Source organism: Melospiza melodia, chromosome 16 (assembly GCF_035770615.1).
Source record: "Melospiza melodia melodia isolate bMelMel2 chromosome 16, bMelMel2.pri, whole genome shotgun sequence".
Lineage (NCBI taxonomy): Eukaryota > Metazoa > Chordata > Aves > Passeriformes > Passerellidae > Melospiza > Melospiza melodia.
Window position 1 is genome coordinate 17,970,115 of NC_086209.1, and position 22,102 is coordinate 17,992,216.

At 42.4% G+C, this 22,102-nt stretch overlaps 1 long non-coding RNA gene across 1 annotated transcript; it reads right to left on the reverse strand.

The window, feature by feature from the left end:
- Nucleotides 1–429: 429 nt before the first annotated feature.
- Nucleotides 430–20,414, reverse strand: LOC134425841 (uncharacterized). Its single transcript, XR_010029778.1, has 3 exons — nt 16,193–20,414; nt 9,947–10,029; nt 430–933 (listed from the first exon to the last, which is right to left on the reverse strand). It is a non-coding gene; the product is annotated as an uncharacterized LOC134425841 (long non-coding RNA).
- Between the last annotated feature and the right edge of the window lie 1,688 nt (nt 20,415–22,102).

The window sequence follows — 22,102 nt, forward strand, 5'->3', positions numbered from 1 at the left end:
AGATTTAATATGCTTCTGGTCTAAGCTCAGCACAGACCCTTCTCCTCCTCTGCTCGTTAACACAACTGATCTTAGGTTCTCATCTCTAAAGAGAGAGAGAAAGAAAATGAAAGTACAAAGTCATGGTACCTGCAATAATATTTAAATTGATTTCAATGTCTTACAGCATCATGTTTTAATTTGTTTCTGCACTTCCTTGGAATTAAGTGTTAACCAAATTATTTGTAAAGAAACAGTGAATTTTGACAGAACATTCCCTTCAAAATCCATTGTAATTCAATCTGTTCTTCATGAAGACCATAAATTAATATTTACTTCATTTTTGGGGGGGGAACAAGGAGCAATGCTTTTAATAATCAACGTGCTTTCCTTCACATTTTGAAGTGCAGAAATACACATAGTAACAGCCACAGAGCAGCAGGAGCTTTATTCAGCGGTGGTGGTGAACCAACTTACATTTGTTTCTTATAGTTACCAGCAATGCAGATTGCAGGTGTTTGCTCTGACATTTGCTTGATATGAAAATATACTTCCAAGCAAATATGCACTATCAGGCATCTTCAGCAGCCACTCTCACCATTTTCCTTCACATTTAAACACATGGGTGCAGGGAGAGAAAGCATAATTGAGCCATATTAGCAATCATTTTGAAAATGGCTTGGGATGATGAGGATGTTCCTTGGCATTTTGCAGAAGAGCTCGTTCGGCAGCAGAGGCGAGCGGTGCTGCTCACGGCTGGCTTCTCTGCTTCCTCCTCCTCGCACACCTTCAGCTCAGCCCCTCACGGGGATCTTCTCACCAGCCCAGCCAGAATTCTCTCTTTGTTTTCCTGTCTCTCTGCCACAGCCTCAGGTGAGATCCAGGTCCCAGGTGACACCAAGCACTGAAGTGTTCCCGTCCCAGCTCCGTGCACAGCGCTCTGCCTCTGACGTACTGGCACGCAGAAAGCCAAAGAGAAGTTAGCAGTTTATGGGAAAATTTCACTGTTATTTCAAAGCAGTAACGAGTTGTGAGTTTTCACCCAGTTTTCAGTAATATCATCATTAAAATGCTGCAGTATTTAGTGTAGTGATGTGTTTTTTTAAGTATTAGCCCATGCAGCCTTACAGTGTGAGCAAAGCTGATCACACAACTACCTGTGTGACCAGAATTTTAAGTACAATTCTTTGCAAAACGTGTCCCTGGGCAGAGAAACCCTAGATTTTTCTTTACTGGAAGATACTATGATCAAATTATTACTTTTTGCTCCTTGCTGTACTTGTTGTACCTTGCCATCTGTCTTGTCTCCCACATCTGTCCTGTATCCTAGTTCCCACTCCATTCATTTACTATCTGTCCTACTGGTCCCATTTGCCCTTACTCTACATTTTCATTCTCTTCATGCTGCTTGCATGCTTTTGCTTAAATTCCAGCACCACCTCCTCCTCTTACTAAGATGATCTCAAGTGTGTTTAAATCATTCTTGAGCACATCCCTCCCCTTTTCTCTGAAATTGGGCTTGTTTATTTAGAAAAGACTTTTTGCTGTCCTGTCATTTACAATATTTTATTCATAACTATGTTTAACATAGAGCACATATTAAGGAATCAAACAGAAATCCAGCTTTTGATGCAATGGCAGGTTTTGTTTTTAATTTGTACCTACAGACACACATATGTAAACCTCTCCTTCACAAAACCAACTGGCAGAAGCAAACAGCTCTCCTTAGTGCCATTGCTTTTAAGATCCTTTTCCATAATGGACTTGTAGCAGATTTTTTTTCACAGAGAGTGAGAGAGACAGCAGCGTTTTTGCTACAAAGAGATCCTTATTAGATTGGGGGGAAGAGAAACTTTGGCTGGTACACGATTTGGAGATCTCAGTGTTCTTTCACAGGAATGGAAGATGATAACTGATGAAGGGACCTTTGAGGGACTCCAGAACTGTGTACATCTCTTATTTTACGTTAGTCTAATAAAAGTGCAGCTGCCGAGTTCAGCTGACAAGAACTACATTTTCCAATAAACCATTCCCTAACCTCTTTTGATATCAATTCCCTTGTGTCAATGATAGGTTTCTGAAAAAGCAAAAGCAGAGAACTCTCCTGGGCAGTTTGTCAGTGGCAAGTACCAGACACAATGGATCCCAAACGCTGCTGGGCACTTACAACTGCCTGTAACTGTGTAGTATCCTCACAGTAACAAACCTCCCAGTACTGTGATGGCTAAGAACATGAGAAGTGAGATTTCTTTAATTTGTAATAGCATTTGCTTGGTTTGTGTGCTTTTATCATGGCTCATACATGGGGGTATCACCCAAGTTTATGCAGAGAAACTTTTTTAAGGGAATGGAGTGCCAGGACAAGGGGGAATGGCTTCAAACTGACAGACAGAGGGTTTAGATTGGATATGAGGAAAACAATTATTCACAGTCAGGTGATGAGGCCCTGGCACAGGGTACCCAGAGAAGCTGCAGCTGCCCCATCCCTGTAAGTGTCCAAGGTCAGACTGGATGGAGCTCTGAGCACCCTGGGACACTGGAAGGTGTCCCTGGCGTGGCAGAGGGCTGGAATCAGATGATCTTTAAGGTTCCCTCCAACCCAAACCATTCTGTGGTTCTGTGATTCTCTAAGGATCTTCTAGGGAGCCCTTGATCAGGTTACTTCAACCTTCTTCATCCACCTTTATATAAAATATCACATTAGGCCTCATCCAAGAGTATTGCAAGCCTTAGCATATCACAAACTTTTAAATAAAAAACATCTGCAATTGTCATTATTACTAATTACTTTACTTAATCTTGTAATATCACTCATGCAGTTCATTCATGGCACGTCCATTTAGTTGACTGAAATACAAGGCTGTTTAAAGAATGACTTTCTAAAAAAAGCCTGTAAATAAAAGTACATAGTATTTTATATTTAGAACAATATAAAGCTGCTGTCATCTCACCAGTCATCTCAGTATAAATATGCTTTTCACGACAGGTTTAATGTTTGGCATTGTGCTGCCTCCCTTGCTGACCAAGGAGTACTTTTACATGCATTACGTGCCGCATTCATTGCAAGCTAATGCATCATACAAAAATAATTTTTTTAAAAAAATTAAATATTTACATTCCTTTGAAGGTTTAATACCAGATATCCCTAATGGCTGCATTTTCTCATTCCTGCATTTTATAGTAATTGCTTCCCTAACCATGTACTCTTTGGTGATTTTCCAATTAATTGCCAACCCGTCTGACCACCTTTACTCTGTGTTTTATTTCTGGCTTATAAAAGAAATTTAACAGCTGTTAAGAACATCATGGTAATGTTTTTGACTGCTTATGAATCTGAAAATGCTAGGCAGACATTAATTAAGTCACATAATGGTATTTAACAGACACCACTATGATTGATGGGATTACTTTGTGCTCTGTATATGTGTAGGCAATTCAAAGCACAGTTTCATAGAGATTCCCAAGCCTGGGTTTCACTGCTAAAGTCCACTTAGGGATTAATAGGAAATTTAACTCATAACATCAACAATATGACATAGTACCCAAAGCCTGTGGCAGAAAATAAATGGCAGCCTAACAAATGTTAAATGATACAAAAAGCTACAAACATTAAATGGTACAAAAAGCTTTCCACTGAGTCTTCATATGCTTTGTATGTACAGACTTCACTGTTGAGAGGGCTTAAAGCTATTTTTCTCTTCAAAAACCAGGATTTAAGATAAGGATGGGCGTCATGCTGCAATACCTTCCTGAAACAAAAAAAAAGGAAAAGAAAAACACTGAAAAGAAGAGAAAATGTTACCAAAAAAAAAAAAAAAAAAAAGAAAGGAAAAAAAACCCTCATCTGTATTGGCTCTGTTTGGTAGGGTTTCATTTGAGGCCCTAATCGCAGGAACAAGATTTGTTCTAAATTGTTTGCATTTGCTTCTGAATATCTGGAAATTTGCTTGTTAAGTGTTCAGGTGGAGGAAAAAGCCTTCTCAGGTGCAGAAAGAAGAAATGCTGTGCAGTCAGTGGAAAGAAACATTCAAACAATTATACACCCTACTGCTCCAAGTCATATTAAAACAATCTATAAGCTAATTCAATGCTAACACAATGTCTCATAAATGGTAAACGGGCTGGATGAACATCCTGGCTGAGCAGGCTGGATGAACAACCTTCCAAGTCGAGAAATGCAGCATCATTGCAGTGTTCAACAAGGTTTTAACTGCCACTTGCACTTTATATCTGCTGCATTTAATCAGGGCTGCCAGCACAGATCTGTTTCCAGAGTGGGTGAAGGTAAGCCAATAACTAGCAAGCAGGATTCTGAAGTTTGGCGATCTTTTACTTTTCTTATTTCATTCCCATTTTTCCTCACACAAGTAGAAGATACTCAAAGAGATTAAAATGGAGGTTTAAGACAGTTCCAGGATCAGTCTAACTCCTGCTCCCCAACTCTACAAGCTCTTCCCACGATTTATGTCTGATTCTTCAAGGTGAATAAGGGTGAACAGGTAGTTTTGAATATCCTAACTTTATTTTTGTTGTTTTTTACCTCTTTCCTGTGAGGCAAAATTGCTGTATCTAATAATCAGAAGCACGTTATCCACTTTTGGAATAAACACGGGAATTTTACTGCAATTCTAAGAACGGATGGGAAACTCAAATTTGAAGATGATGCTTAATGCCACCTTGCAGGCTTAGTAATGAGCACTCACAGATCTTCTGATTGAAAATTCAGCTGGCTGCCTAGTCCCTGAGATAACTTTAAATTAATAAAACTTCCAAATACTTTTTTCTTCTTAATTTTTCATGATGTTTCTATTTGATGAAAAAGTAAAGCAAAGCAAACTGTGAAGATAAAGGTAAACATGAGAGTCCTGAATGCTGTAAATCCAAGGATCTCCAAAGGTTCTCCAGTTTACAGATGAGATGACAGTTTCATACCCTGGAGTATCAGTAGGGTCAGCTGCAGGATTCATCAGCTGGGATATATGAAAATAAATACTAGAAATAATGCTCCTGGTGATTCTTACATTACATTCCTAGCCTTATTGTCTTTAAAAATAAAGGTTACTCTAGAACTGACAACCTACAGATATGATAAATATTTTAAAATATAATAAATAAATAAAATTAAAGATGGAAGAATGTTTGAACATTAGAAGAAACTTCCAACTTTTTCATATTGCTGTCTGCAAACCAAAGTAAGTTCATTTAGCTCATTTCCCAGCCCTCCCCACACCCCAAAAAAATTATTTTAGGTCTGGAATATGTCTTGAAAAGCCAAGACAAGAAAAGACTGCCCAAAAAGACAAGGTGGCACATACCATCTGTCATGCATCCCCAAATGTTAATTACTTCTGAGTAAGATTTGAGATCAAAATGGAAATGAAAATGATCTTCAAAGTGTAACTGAAGAGCCATGGCTGTAATTCAGCTCTCTGTACATCTTGATCCTCTTTTTCTCACACTTCAATTGAAGCATGATACTTGGACTTTTCATAAACTCTATATTGCAGCACACAGTACTAATCTGGTACAAATTTCTGCAGCACTAAAGAGCAAAATCTATTCAGAATGGCTGTTGCAGGAAGTTTTGTATTTATAGAAAACTCAGATTGTAATTAGAGATCCTTAAATAGGCTTTTTCCCCCCACTTTTGGTACTATGCAAAAAGAAATAACAGTGAATTTCTTCATATTCCATTGATATTATTAAACCTACAGAATGGCGGGGGTAGAGGGAAGGAAGACAAAACTATTGATCTAATTTTGAACCTCTAGATGTGAAATGTTGGATACAAAGCAGCTCAGTAATTTTGATTCCAACCTACATCCAAAACCGAACAAAGTCTATTCTTTTACCCTTAAGATATAAAATAATTTTTTTGTAATAACTTCTGTTCACTGAAGATTTTGCCCTGAGAGGAACAAAAGCATCACAAAAATACCTAATCTTCAGGGGTTTCTATGCCTTACAAGGGAAAATTCCTGCGCAGAGAATAATCACTTGAAAAGAACTTATTTACTTAGCCCTCAGGTAGAAAAGAGTTTATGCACACACAGAAAACCCAGATAGGGTCTTAAATAGAGTCTTGGATATCTCACACACAACCTCTATTCATGGCTTTAGAACTGAGTAACAGCTTCAAAATCGCTGTTTGCCAGCATCTCTGGGGGAGGAGCTGAAGTTAAGCACAGCTATAAAATGCTTCCCAAAAAGACTAATAACCTTTTGCAATGTAAGAATGGAAATCCTAATGTTCGGCTTTTCTTCGAAGAACAGTTTCTTTGTGTCCTTTGCCCAGAGAAGGCGAAAGTGGCTGTTCAAAGCCCCTTGTTTTGCCGAGGAATGTTTTTGTTGTTGTTACTGCCCCGCAGTGGCTCATTGGAATATGTATGCAGGGTGGTTGTTTTTTTCTGCCTGAGCAGGCATTTGGAGACGGGGAGGGTTGCCAGGGAATCTTTTATTTTCACTCAGCCTGCCTTGCAAATGATCTACAGTTATAGGCAAATACAGCTATAATCCAAGAGCACGTTTTCTTTCACATCCTTATTACAGAGCTAATGTATTCCTTGCCTCAATGTATAGATTATATTTTGTGCTTACTGATGGTTCTTTAGATTGGGTGAAATGGAAAGATTTAGTAGATAAATGGGGGACTGATTCGGAGAACAGGCGTTTCATTGAGTGCTCCCGGTGACAGTGAATCCTGCAGTATGCCATGAATGGTAAAAACCCCAATGAGTGTAAATACACATCCCTCTGTGTAAATACTCCTTTCTCACGCACTGATCCTCTGCACACACTTTCATTTAACATGACTCATTCTGAGAACAAAACCAAAACTAACTTACAATGCCAATAAAAGTTGTTCTGTATATTTAAGACGTGAGTTTAGCAGCCAGGAGCTCCTTTTTAGGTTAGTGGTCTGAGTGCTTCACCACTGCTATGATCTGGCACAGTGAGCGCATTGCACAGTGACCCAGATTCTCCTGTGCTCTGTGGCTTTGGGCTGCTCTGCCAGCGCCATCCATCTCCCAGAGCAAAGGGGAGCCCCAGCCACGCATTCTCAGCCCAGTGCCGCTCCTTGCTGGGACTGGAATCGGAACAAGGAAAGGGTTACACACCAGGGAATTCCAGTGCCAGCTCAGCCTCCTGGCCCCCTCAGCCATGGACATGGCAGCTCGGTTCTGACGCTGCCCTTTGTGCACAGCAGCAGCAGCAGCAGCACTGTGATAGAGTAGGAATAAAATTACTTTTCTCTAGGATATTTTTTCTAACAGTTCCTGCCTGTGTGAGTTTAGATGCATTTAGTTCTGTAGTCAAATACATTTTCAAATTACTATCAGATTAAAAGAGCAAAAAGCATTGTGGAACTCACGATTGGTTTCAGTCAGTGAAGCAGGGAGAATGTTACAGAATACGAAGTCACCCTTCAGTCTGACCTTGATTTGCAATCTACAATTTAGTGAATCTCACATCACATCAGATGTTCACTGGGTTAAAAAGATCAGTGAGCTTACCTGCCAGTACATATGTAGCTTATCTCTTTGTTTGGAGTTCAGCTTGTCAGCACACTAGTGATCTGTGCTCCATCTGCACATGGAAGCAGAAATATTCTGGTCTCATAATATACACGCTAGCACTGCCCTGTAGTTCTTATTTCAGCTGAGGAATGTTTATGGGGCTGAGCATACTGGTGCTGTCATCCTAATTTTTCTACGTTGTTATTGTACCAGCACCAAGTTCTTGCAGTGTGTGGTTTAAAATGCTGGCTGCTCAGCAAATGAGCTAGTGCATGCAGCATTGTAATAACACAGAAATCTGCATGTTGAATTTCAATTATGCTTTAAAGCTTTTGAAACTGAATGCTTACACTTTCTTTTCAACATGCAATGAAATGTTAGTTGGTTGTTTGTTTTTTTTTTTCCTATTCTCTACAAGCATCATCACGGCAGGGCACTAGAGAGTTTCCTTCTGTGGAAGTGATTGTTTACTTCAGCTCCTGTGCCCTGTGGAAAGCCTGCCTAGTGAGTGACCATGTTAGAAAAGAGGCTCACTCTGTTTTCAAATCACTTAATGCATTATATCCCTCTGATGAAAGAGAGGAAATTAATTCTGTGAAATGCTTTTTACCTTCCTGTGTTGAAATAGCCACTGCAATAAGCATTTTGGGGTTGGTGCAAAGTAGAAGGGTGCCCAGTGATGAGACTTATTTGCAGGAATTTGTCACTGGTGCCTGCAGTCAGCACATGTAAGGGACCAGCTGCTTAGGAAATAAGAATCATTATTTCTTGAAACTGAGGTTTGTAACTTTCTAGCAATCATCTTTTTCATTCTGGGAAGCATTTGGACTCTTCCCCCTCTGGCAGACTAGATTTCATGGTCACTCTCATAGTGCCAAAAGAACATCTTTAATGACTTTAAGAAAACATAAAGTGGAAACAGTGCAAGGCTGGATTCAGCCATGATGGCAGAGAAGAACTGGGAAGGGTTTCTACTGTAGCAGAGCATTCTCATTGTCACAAAACATGGTCATTGTGTTAAAAAGAATTTAACCCTGGAATGTTGCAAAGGAGTTCTCACAGCCTAAGAATAAAACCTAAAAGCAATAGAATCATGTTAGAGCGGCTGATTCCAATCATATCAGCCCAGTTTGAAAAGCAGAGCTAAACTGCCCGGCTGCAAATATTTTTGATGAAGCCACACTGCTTGATGGAAATCTGCACTCTGCTGCTCTGGTCTGTAGAGAGAAGTTTGCCAGGTCCAAGTAAGTTTGGTTTAGGTAATGGCATCTCCCTCACCATAAGCAAAATTACAGGCTGGAACAGGAAAGTGTTTTTAAAGTTAGAGATAATTGAAAAGAACAATTCCAGGTTTGAAGAAGGTGTAAAATAAGAAATATAAGATGCTCGTTTCTCATCTGTAAGAGTCTAAAACTTTATGGTTCTTCAAAGTAATGGACAAAGAAACAATGAGAACCAAAGTTCTCATTAACAATAATCAAAGAGAAGAATGAAGCTGTAAACTCTGAATAACTACTTCATAAACCTCATTTATAGAGGGGTGCAATTTAAAGCCACTACTGGTTTACAGAACAACATAGGCTCAAAATGAAGCTCCAGAAAATAAAAATCTTGTTGCACATAGTGTTAAGAAAATAGAAAGGAGTACCACGTACCCATGGTAGTTGTATATTGGTCATGGTACCCATAATTGTCTCCATGGTGATAGTGAAACGAGGTGGAGGAAAAAGCAAAGGTTTTAACTTTCTTCTTGCGCAACATGAATTAAAAATGTGAGTACTACACTTTGAGAAAGGTTCTAAGTACATTTCAGGGCCCCTGGTGACAGAACCAACCACTCTAGCTCTGTTTTTCAGTTTAGTACAATGTCACTGGAGTCCCTTGAGGTGAACAGCTTCATGACCCACAGGAACTTCCAACACTAATTCTCGATTTACACATGCATGCACTCTGCTTTTAGAAAGCAAGAAAAGCAAGAGTAAAAATTTGGATTTTTCATAACTAATGAATCCAACAGTAGTCTTGAAACACCACAACAGAATAAGGTCTGTATTTGTTACTTTTTAATATTTCATCCATTGACACAGCTATGATGATGATGACAAGGGGAAAGGAACTGCTCCCCATTTTCACAAGACAGTACCCCCAAAATTAACACTGAATTGTGATAAAGCCTCTTCTCACAGCCAAGAAGACAATCACAGTGCAGAGATCATAACCACAATGAATATTTGAATTATTATCCCATATTTTCAAGTAGAACTTGGCTTCCCAATCAACATGGGTGTTAAAACAAATGACAGAAGGAGCTGTATTGGTAGCAGCCAGATTTGAAGATGAAGTGACAATGGAGAAGACTCCAAAGGAAAAATACCAGTGTACCCAGTAGCAAGAGGGGAAGAACAGGATCTGATCCCCTGTGAGTACCCTGTGACAACAGAGCTGCTTACATCAAAGGGCACCAGGACATCGCTGCTCCTTTCTTGTGTAGGCTTCTCACTTCTCAAACTGCATTTCCAGAGAGACTCCTTTGCTGTAAATGCCAAAACAAGGGAAAATAAGCCACAACTAGGAACAGATATTAAAGATACAGCATTGTGTTTTGTGATTCTTCACTCATATGCTGATTTTTTGTTGATCTCAGTCAAGTATAACTTCCAGCAACAGACTGTGCAACACTCCAGTGAGAAACTTTACCCTTTACCTTTTTTTTCTGTCAGAGATAAAATTGACTCTAGTAGTACTTTTTTTGTGTCCTTGCTACTCTAGCAACATGAAGCTTCTTGAAATTTGCTCCCTGCTGAGGCAAATGTAGCTCTGTAGAACAAGAGGAAGCAGACAGAGCTGGTGATTCTCAAGTGTTCTTCTGAGGCACAGCTCTGGTTCTGCACATGTGTCAGTAATAGGGACAAGCATCTTCCAATCCAGTATTTTAAAAGATTAAGGCTAAAATAATTGTCTGTGAGGACCCAGTATTTGTGTGGCTAGTTCTCAGATGTCCCACCAGCAAGAGATGTGTTAAAATGAATGGGGAGTGCCTGAACAAGACTAATTCAGGCTCATTTGCTTTTGTCGCTCATACATGTACGTGTCAGTGGTTAGTGATTCATTTGTGAGGAAATGGCTGGTAAATATCAGTCCAAATGACTGGAGGAAATAGTAGATAGAGAGGAAGACAGCAATTTCTCATCTATTACAGGTTTTTAATGTTAGGGGGATTTTGAGTGCTGGAACACAGAATATCATAAATGGGGTAATACTTGGTTTTGTCTTATTAGGAGGCAAATATTGAAAATGTTCTAGAAATCTATCAAATAACTGCAGAGGAAACTTAAAACTAGTCTGAAAACCACTCAGCTTTGCTTTCATTTCCTATTAGTCATTGTGAGGACTGTCTTCCGAGATACTGAAGGTATTATCATGGTTGACTACGTTACACTTAAAACCCTCAGGGCAGCACTACACTTACCTGTGCATAACCTGCAATCAAGTATGAAAAATAAATATTAAGGCACATTTTGGAATCCCTGAGGCCTTGTTTGAGTGGCTTATGCTGTCGACTTTGGTTTATATCATGTTTTAAATTTGGCAGACACATCAACAGCAACGGATACTTTATTTTCAGTTCAGACAAACCATTTTGTTTAACTATGGCTGGAAAAAGCCCTGAACTGCATGGCAGTACAGATTACAGGCTGAGCTTTTTTTCCTTCATAGAGCAATGTGAAACATTTATATTTCAGGTCTAGCATAGACCACAGACTCTGCTTTTCATTTGCAACATGGTACAAGCAAGTTATTAGAAGCAGAAGTGTAGAAAGACCACAGTAAATTGCTTTTGCCTTTTTATATAGTGACCCATGGCTGTGGTCAGGAGAAAACAATATTCTCTAAAGAGATCTACAGTCTATTTCTGTGTTTTACATACTGAAACAGTGCAGAGCACTGTGGGAATTGTAAAACAAGGCAATGTGCAGTTCAAATAAAGTTGGACAGTGCCATAATGTATATGCTCAGGTGGTAATCATCAATCTGGCATTTACTGCTGCCATGCCTGCGTGGTTTTTCATTAGGACACAACTGCCCACGGTGTAGCTGGAAACCTGGGTAGCTCTGCCTTGCATTAAAGGATAACCCCTGAGAACCTGAGGGAGGTTTTATCGAGATCAGCTTCTGGCCTCGCTCTCCTCTTACGCCCAGTAAGTCTGACACATAACAGACATTCCCATTATCAGTGTAGGATAAGATTTAGGCTTGATCTCATTTAAATTTTATCAGCATGGCTGTTGATCAGCTGTTGTTATTCACACATCTCTCCCAGTCCTAGAGTTATCTCTTTAACTGCTGTTGTACTGATGCCAGGGAATGCCAGCAGAAACATTTTATACCTGTGTAATTGGAGCCACACTAAAGTGATGGAAATAATGATAAAGCCAAAAGCTGGTTCCTGTCTGTGCGGGGAATTTTGTGACAGAAATCTGTCTCTGTAGGCAGGGGTTCAGGCTACAAGTGGCTACCAGAGCAATGCATGGAGGCACAGCATCAGCCGAGCCACGGCAGCTCCTGCCCTGAGCCCAGCCCCTGGGGACACAGGACAGGAGAAGGTGGTGGAGTCACCAGGCCCTTGCCACGGGCAGAGGGCACTGACTTGGCCCCGCTCGGGTCAGATGATGGATTAACTTGTTAAGCTTCAATAACTTGTGAGTGACTCTGAGTCCCCTCTTTATGTTTCCTGCAGTTCTGGTCACCGTGTGGAAATGCTGTGAAGGAAGAGCAGCTTTTTTTCGAGTTGGCCTCGCCCTGACTTTTCGTTTATTTGAGGCACACAAAGAAAACTTATCAAAACCATGGCAGCGACTTTTGTTCAGTAGCTCCCTTCTCTACAAAATTAATGTAAAGAACACAAACATAAACATTTATTCCTGACAAAGAATCCAAAACATGTGTTCAAGATAGCAGAAGTTCAGTAACTGAAATTATGGTGCTCAGAACAAATACAGTAATAAAGATCTCAGCTACCCTGCAGAGACAGGCACCCCTAATCCCTAACCCTCAGTTCTTTATTTAATGCTCTTGATAATGCTAATGATGATAACAATGAAGATGAGGATAAATATCTCTGGATTATTTTAAAATTTTATTCATGCAGATTAACTTTAGAACTGAAGCAGAGGCAGTTTTTCAGGGTTGTGCCCAAGATTCCTTCTTGGTCTGGACACAGAACCTGGCTTCTACCTTATCATACAATAAAATTATTCTTCCTCTCAATTATATGATAAATATTATTGGGTGTATATTATTTGTTACCATTGGATCAAATTATGTTTCTTCAACAATATAAAACTAGTGTAATACATAAAAATAAACAAAATTATAAATATTCTGGTGTACTTAATCAATATAATCTGGTGTAGATTAATCAATATAACGCAATAAAACACAAAAGGTTATTTTGGTTCATGACTTTTCATGCTATAGAAAAATGAAAATATCTTTAACAATGTTAATGACCTATTTTGTGATCATACCCTGAAAGGTGTGGTCTTGAAAACTCACTTTAAAATGTTTCCAGAGAACACAAGTAAGAATATTAGCAAAAAACTTAGCAGCATGTAATAGAAAATATTTGCAGAAGTACATTCTCCAGGATTGTATGCTTTAAATGCATAAAGATGTATTGGACTTGGACCATGTATGAGATGAATACATTTTTGCCAGTGCCTTGATTTCTAATTTCTTTGCTAAACAAGTTTGAACAATGGTGGTGATTTATTCTGGCCCTCTGTAGTTCTGTTTTCATTTTTTAGTTCAGTTTCAGAGGAAGTTCATGAAGTTTAGGTTGCTTTCGTGCCCAAGCTTTGCAATTTATACTGATACAGTTAAAATGTCGAAACATAATGTTAATTGATTATTATTATTTTAAAAACAGTTATAAGAGTTCAGGAGGGTGAAATCTCACTCCCATAAATTCTCCTTGCACCAGGTCAACTACAGCTTTTATTACCATGACCAAAGCTGTAACTGCCATAGTAGTGCAACCAATTACATCTATTTTTAAACTGAATATCCAAGACACTTCAGAAAATGTCACCTGTATATTTTGGGTCTCGTGTTTTTGTCAAATAATGGGCATAAGTAATCATCTTTTGAAGCAAGCTCTGCCTCACCACTAAGTACAACAAGTACAAAGTTGGTTGCTTTTTTAAATTATATTTATTATGACCCTCTGGAATGGAGTATACACTAATTTCACTGGATAAATGAAAATTTGAGCCCTCTAGGCTATATCCATAGCTACTACTTATTAAAAATAATAACCATGTGTTGCAAAAACCAACAAAATGTTTTGTTGTCAATTGTCTTACTATATACATCAAATGCATTATCTGCAAGCTGTCATGGTCCACTTCTGTGTATTATTTCATTGTATTTCAGTATTATTAGGAACAAAGATAAGAAAAATATTTAATCTGTTTTGGTTTTCCCTTCAAATTCTTCAGTCTGAGAAATTATGTGAGCTGACAACTTGGTTTCAGCATGGAAAAGGTTTAGGACAGCAAATATATTCTTTTGCCCCAACAGGGATTTTCTTTCTTTAGCAACAAGAAAAATGCTATATAAGACTTGAATGAGTTATCTTTAACTGCACTGAAATCCAGATTTTAAACTCAAAAGCAAAGGAGACCTAGGCTAAGTTTAATTAGACACAGGTGCGTTAAGTCTTGACAAAACTGACCGATCAATGTATTTCAAACTGTTTACTTTTTTCTTTTGCTGTTTGCTCTGAAACCCCTGTGAGTGTATAAGCAGCATTGCCTTTTTTTCCTTTTTGGTACTAATTGAGAGATATCTTAATTTGAAGCCTTCTGAGGGACGTTTCCTGGATGCTTCGTTGAGGCCGTTACGCGAGCTCTCGACTTGCGTCAGGCGGCTTGCAAGGTTAAAGCAACCTCCCAGATAATCAGTAACTAGGCAGCGAAATTAAGTTGTAGCGATGAAAAATACCGCGTGTTTTTGTTTTTTTTCCCCCTGTTTGACGCTAAAAAGGACCTTTTTTCGGTAATTTTTGAGTTGCGAAGCTGTTGGAGGCCGTGAGGGAGTAGCGCTGCCTGGGGCGCCCTCTAGCGGCGCCGCCGTGGGAAATGCAGCCAGCGCCGGGAGCAGGCCCCAGCTCCTCACGGCCGAAACGCGGCGCGGCCAAAATAAAGGATTTATAACGCGGCACCGCCAAAATAAAGGATTTATAACGCCTGTGGGATTGTTAACGCCTTAAACAGTGAGCAGTGGGGTGAGATACTGTACAACAAATACCGTTCTGAGAAATAGGTAAAGCGTCTTCTGATGCAAGGAGCCTTCCTCCCTTCTGTTTCATTGAGAATCCTGACTAGCCATGGTCATGAGCGTTAGCAACAGGTGTAATTTTGATAAAAACAAACAAACAACAAATCTACTGCAATTCTAGGGTTTGACTGGTAAAACATCTTTTTCAGGAAGTAGGATTAAGAGTCCACACATAATAGCCAAAGCTGAACTGAGTGAACGCAATGCCCTACAATGCCAACCAAGGCCCAGGCAGGACTGACGCGTCTGTGCTGATTCCTCAGTGTTCTTGTCAACAAACCATTCCCTGACCCTGCTGTGGAAGGAAGGGCTGGAATGTTACATAATCCTGTGAAAACCTTGACGCTGAACCGTTTTGTTCTCTAAATTGAAGGAAAGGAATCCACATCCCGGTGGCACGCATTTCTGCATAACTCTTTCTGTTCAAAACAATCCCAAGCATTTTTAAATGATCAGCTTCACTGACTGCTGAGATACAGCAATCCCTGGAATGGGAATTACTAAACCCTTGGCAACATGACATAGCTGGAAGCATCTCTGCTATTATTTTGCCCCTGCAGCAGAAGTTTGTTCAGCAAGTCCTGCCTTGTACTTGCATTGAATGAATAAAGTTCTTGATGGGGTCCAGGTGAGTGTTCTGTCTCAGAAATCCTGTCTTGAAAAGCAATTCTTTCATTCTCTAGCCCATGAGGGAGTAAATTCTTCAAAGTTAGGGTCAGAGAATTGTGAGACCATGGACACGAGTTCCTCTGTTTCTCTGGTGAACAGTTTTGGTACTCGTATTACAGGGCATGGGAAGCCAGGGAATAGAATTACCTGCAAATCACACATCAGACTGATCTCTCTTTGCTATTGTACCACCAATGCCACTGGTATTAAGGTGATGTCAAAAGGGATCCTAAAATAAATATATCCTGTTACTAAAGAGTAATGTTCTTCACTTTTGCAGAACACAACATACTCAATATGTTAAGAAATCCAAGTCTGATGATGATTTAAAAGCCCTTTATTTCAACAGGTCTTTGCAAGACAATACAAGGAGATCTAGGCATGCAACATACTCATGAAATCGATTCCATTTCTGAATGTAAAAATTTTGAGCTATATCAAACAATATCTGCATACGTTTTTATTCAAACATAATTTGAGCAATATTTAAAATATTTCTATTACTGACATACTAATGTTCACATTAAATAAGAACCTGTCAGGCATGAGAATTAAAAGACTTGTCAAAATCCAGATTGAAGAGAGAAGCCTGGTAGAAAAGGAAGATGGGTCTTCCAACATCCAGATCAGTACCTGACTTACTGCACCCCTGTTGTTCTACAGGTATGGTCAGAATAAATACCTACCTGCTTTGTTATTGGCCTGCACAGTCACAAGGAGAAAAATTCTGTGCCTTGGCATGGTCACTTCTGTCATTTCTACAGAGGAAACAGCTCTTTTTTACCCCAGTGGTCATAAATTCAAAACCTCAGCCATGACTCTAGCTGATTATTCTTTAATTGCACACGCAATTCAGCTGAAAGAGAATGAAAAAAAACCATATTTATTTAAGACCAACCAGTATTTGGAGCTCTATAATGAATATTAAATAGTATTTAATAATATTTATATGTTAAAATAGGTTAAACAAGCCACTAAAATAAGGAGGGGGAGAAAAAACAAAAGGATGTGACTTTTCTTGCTAGTAAGTAAAATATCCTGCAAAATATCCTGAAGGTTTATTTTTTCTTTTACAGGAAATCACTTGTAATTGCATTAAGTTGGAAGGAAATTTATTTTTATTGTGGCAGGTAACAGAATAGCCTTTTAGTATCTTTTGTTTGGAATATTTGAATAGATATGCAATCCTGTTAGTGTGCATCATTCTGAAATTTATAGCTTTCCAGTAGAAGCTAATTTAAAATAATGAAAAAAAATATTGTTTATTCTAGCATTTTTACATGTCTAGACTGCTTCTTAAACACAAGCTGTGCTGTAAAGTACAGCTAAAGACACAATATATTTCAGTTTTCTTAGTTTGTTTCTATTTTGCAAGACATAAATCCCCAGACACTCTTAAAGATGCAAAGAACAGCACAGTGCAACTTGTTACGTCTACAAAATGTATTTAAATGAACAGTTTCTGCAGATTCCTATTACTCAGTTTGCTGTTATCAAGGACAGGTATTTCATTAATTCCTAGCTGGAAGACTGTGTCTGATTTTGATCTTATTCGAGTCATTTTAAGCTGCCACCTGTATTGTCATGGATATCATTGCTGCTGGCTGCAGCAGGGAGCTGGGAGCACGAGTTGCCCCTGCCCTGCCAGGCACAGCCCCTGCCCTTTGGGTGTGAGTACAGCAACTCTCCAAGCAGAGCATAAAAATTAATGTATTTTATACATAATTCATGGCATTTAAAAAACATTGTCACTTGACAGCCGAGTTGATAATAAAATTAGTTTGTTCTACCTCCCGCTGTTACGTACGAGACTTGCAGAGCTCTGTGTTTTAATGGTTCTGGCAACACCTCTGTGAGATGATAACCACCACTGGTGCCTGGCTCTCCCTCAAAAATCTGTGTATTTAGAATTGGAGACCCTTCTAGAAATAATGCAGTCCAAACTTCCTCCCTATCAGCAATAGGTGTATAATGTCTCCAGTCCCGGAATGGAAGGAGTAGGGTGTCACATAGACATGTGACAATTGTTCATCTCGATTTGTGGCTCCAGGGTTTCTTTTTTTATACACTTGTGTCATTTCTAGTTATTGTTGTGTTTGACATAAAGTGATTTGACCTGATGCTATGCCAGTTTCTTGGCCAAAAAATAATATTTCCACAAATAGTTTAGAAAAAAGATCAGCCACTGCAATTATAGAGCACTGCAAAGGGTTGGAGTCTAAGAGACCCAGACCCACTGTTTGTGTTATTAGAAAATCCAAATACAGGATCAACTGGCATTGATGGAGCACAGGGTAAAGGAGTTTTACCATTTCTCCCAGAAAAGGTAAAACTTGGGAATTTCCATTATTGAGAAGTGGGCTCAATAATGGAAAAATCTGGGCTAGTGCTCAAAAACCTGAGTGGATTCATTTTACATTTCCACTAAATGGGGATGTGGAAAAAGGAGACAAAGAAATTGTTGTTGACACAAGTACATGGAGAATAAGAGTCATATTTGGGACTGAGGCAAAATCCTAGCCAGAAGACGTGGTATGATGTGGTTGCAATTTGTTCTCTGAGTTTCTCTGTTGTTCTGACAGCAAAGAAGAAACAAAGCAGAACTCTGTGAGGCCTTCAGCAGAGAAAGACCTCCAACCTTATCTGTCAGCCTGGTGAAAGCAGCTCCTTTTTGTTCCCTGCACCAGTCTCCACACAGCCCGCATCCCCAGCACCGAAGGGAAGGCTTGTGCCTCTTATTTTCTTGCATAGAGACATAAAAGTGAATTACAATCTTTCTTTGCAGCTGTCATCATGTGGCCTCTCAATGACTTATCTGGCGACCAATGTAAGGCTACTCAAGCAATATATTTTACGTGACCTTTGCAAAAATGCTGAGAATTCGTCCTACAGGCAGTGCATTTTTATTAACAGGTTTTTCCATGACTGTAAAGCCAGGAGTTGTATAATATCTGGGAGACTCTTACATTTTGAGAAGTTAATAAAAAAACCTGGCAACTGTGGGAAGAAGGAGCACAATAATTGCAATCAGGGGAAGGCAGGGGCAGTCCCTGCTCTGCAAGGCAGCTGGCCCCAAAGTCTCAGGGACCTGCTAGGACACAAATTGCTCTTAATCAGCCACGGTGCTCACAGCATCCTGAGGAACGAGCTGAAGGTGCTCTATGGAAACCATAGTTCTGAGAGTTTGTCTGTTAAGTGCAAGTTTCAGAAAGCAAGCAAGCTTGACCTTCACAGTATGCAAAACTTTGGCTCTGGTCCTAGCTCTTTTCACATGTGAATAGTTCCTGTGGGGCCTCTTCATGTGCTCAGAGTAACAAACAATTTCAGGATTTAGACCTTGATCTGAATCAAGGGTAGCAGCAATACCTTCTGATGAACAGAAGTATTTTGTTCACAGCATTTTCTTCATGGACAGAATTAGCTTGACTCAAACTCTTCAGTTTTGTGATGTAGCTGCTCTAGTTTGGAAAGGGTTCTTGCCTTTTTCCAGGGTTTCTCCCCAATATCTGTTAAAAAAGCCACCTACTCCTTACTCTTTTTCTTCTTTTTATTAATGAAATAATTTTTTTTTTTTTTACTCAATTTGACTTCTGGCTGTGCATTTCAAACACAGTTGAGGCAGAATGCTGGATCCATTGTAGCTTAGACACCCCTTGGAAATCTGGACAGGTCATCCCCCCCAAGACATGCCCCTCACTTTGCTTTCTGGACTGGCTGATGCTATCGCAGCTGATTGCTCTTGCACAGGACAAACCATCCTCAAGGTCACTTGTGTCCAAGCAATCCACAGAAATTCCTTCCCCAATTGCCTCTTCTTAGGAGTACAATACAACTGGCCATTATGGACTTTGCTATTTTAGAAACCTTTGGTAACAGCAGCTCTGTGAAATGGGTGTTAACAGGATTGATAGCCAGTCCTCATCTGTATGCCACCATCGTGATGTAAACCAAACACCCAGAGCTGCACTCTGCTTTTCATTTTTTAGCCTTTTTTAGTTTCTGTATATCCCATTCTACTATAAAATGTTCAGGAATGTTGATAAATAATCTCACTGACTGGTAGGTGTTACTCTCAGCAGTGTGGTGCACAGCAGCCAGGACACAAACTATTTTGTGGATAATGTTCTGTTTGTACATAACAAGGCACCTCTGCCATCTGTATGCATGTAGGACAAAAATTATGAAGTCATAACTTCACTAAATTCACAGAATTTAGCCCCCAGTAGAGTAAAATACAATGGGCATTTGGTTAGAGTCAGGCAACTGAAATACAATATGGAAATATGACCTAGAAGAAAAGGCATTACATCTGCCCTGGAGTATTTCAGCATGGTTAATGGCCATGCAATTGCTCATTCCGAGTCCATACTCAAAGAATCTCATTGAATATATGAGCTAACAGGTAAGATGGAGACAATTCAGTGAATGGCTGGGGATTTTCAGAAGCTGGTTTTAGAACTTGCTCATCCTCTCACTTTTATACCTTTATTTCAGAGAAATTCTGGCATTTAAACTATATTTAGCGATAAAAGTGAGGCATCACCTTCATCTTGCTACAGTGAAGAAGGTAAATTAAGGCTTTCACAGGCATTTTCATACTATTTTTAAAGAAGAACACAAGGAAAATGTGTGCTGTTAGGGTAAGTGCAATGGCTTCTCTTCATCAGAAGACTTTAAAACTGTCTTGTCACCCAAGTACAGAAAAAATGCTAAGTTATTTACAAATAATTATTGTGTTCACTGAGAAGTGCCTACTGCAGGCATCTGGCAAAATACTGCAAATAATACAAGATACTCAAATTATTAAAATCAACACCACGAATTAACTATTAATTAAACTGTATTTTCACTCAAGCTGAACTCACCGTGCCATCACCGATCCCTGATCACAGACTGAACTGACTTCGCACGGCCACCAGCCCCCACCCCCGGCTGCATCGCCCCCGGGCGGAGCCCCCGACCCAGCGCTGCCCCTCTCGGGGAGCGGGGTCCGGCTCGGCCGGGACAGCCCGGCCCGACCGACACGGGATCGGCCCGGGGGCGAGCCGGGGCCAGCGCTGCTCCCCTCGGCGGCGGGTCCCGGCCGGAGGCTGCGGCACGGCCCCCCCGCCTCTGCCGTGGTCTCCGCATCCCCGAGCTCCGGCCCTAAAGCGGAGCCGAAACGTGCGGGACGCGGGCCCCACCCCGAGGCCGGGCACCCAACACCCCTGAGCCCCGGCACCCAGCATCCCCCGAGCCCGGGCACTCAATATCCCCGAACCCGGGTACCAAACACCCCCAAGCCTGGGCACCCAATAACCCCGATCCCGAACACCCAGCATCCTCGAATCCGGGCACTCAATACCCCCGAGCCCGGGCACCCAACAACCTCGATCCCGAACACTCAGCATCCCCCGAACCCGGGTACTCAACACCCCCGAGCCCGGGCACTCAATACCCCCGAGCCCGGGCACCCAACATCCCCGAGCCCGGGCACCCAACACCCCCGAGCCCGGGCACCCAACACCCCCGAGCCCGGGCACCCAACAACCTCGATCCCGAACACTCAGCATCCCCCGAACCCGGGTACTCAACACCCCCGAGCCCTGGCACCCAACATCCCCGAGCCTGGGCACCCCAGCATCCTCCGAGCCCGGGCACCCAACACCCCCGAGCCCTGGCACCCAGCATCCCCGAGCCTGGGCACCCCAGCATCCCCCGAGCCCGGGCACCCAACACCCCCGAGCGCGGGCACCCAACACCCCCGAGCCCGGGCACCCAGCCCCGCCGCCGGGAAGGCTGCGCTCAGCCCCGGCGCTGTCCCCCCGCCGGCCCCGCTCGGAGCCTTGTGGCGGTGCCCGCTCGGCAGCGGGAGCGCGGCTCTGCCGGCGGCTGCTCCGCTGCCATCCCGGGCTGCGGCGGGGGCGGTGGGAGCGGGCACCGCCGCACTGACGGGCTCGGAGGGCGGCGGAGCCGGGGGCGGCAGCTGTTCCGCGGGCACGGGCGATCCCTCGCATCCCCTCTCGCTCCTCCGCCGCGGCGGAGGGAGGCAGGAACGCAGCGCCGATGCTGAGCTGCCCGGCCGCCCCGGGCTACGAGCGCCGCGCCCCGCTCCGGTCCCGTTCCGAGCCCGAGCGCCGGCTCTCCCCGCTTCTCCCCCGTCTGGAGCCGCCCGCCGGGCAGTAGCGGAGGGCGGGGGGCGCCGGCGGGGACCGGGGCCGCCCCCCGGCGAGGCGGCGGAGCGGCCACGCCGCCGCTTTCGGGGGATTCTCCGAGAGGAGCGGGCAGGGCGGCTCCGGGAGGGGGAACCCCCCTCGGCCCGGCTATTCGCGTCCCCGGCGTCGCTCCTCCTCCTGGCGCTGATGTCAGCCGCGGGGAGGGCCGGCCGGCAGCGGCAGAGCGGGGCGCGGGCGGCCGCGGCAGAGCCGAGCCGGAGCCGCCGCCGCCGCCGGGACAGCGCGGGCTCCGGGGCGCCGCCGGCAGCGCAGCCCGCGCCCCCAGGGCCAGCCGGGCCAGCACCGGGCCAGCCCCGCCGGGGGCCGGGCGAGCGCCCAGCGGCGGCGGCTGCCCCGCGGGGGACACGGCGCTCCGGTGCCCGCAGCCGCCCGGCCGGGGAA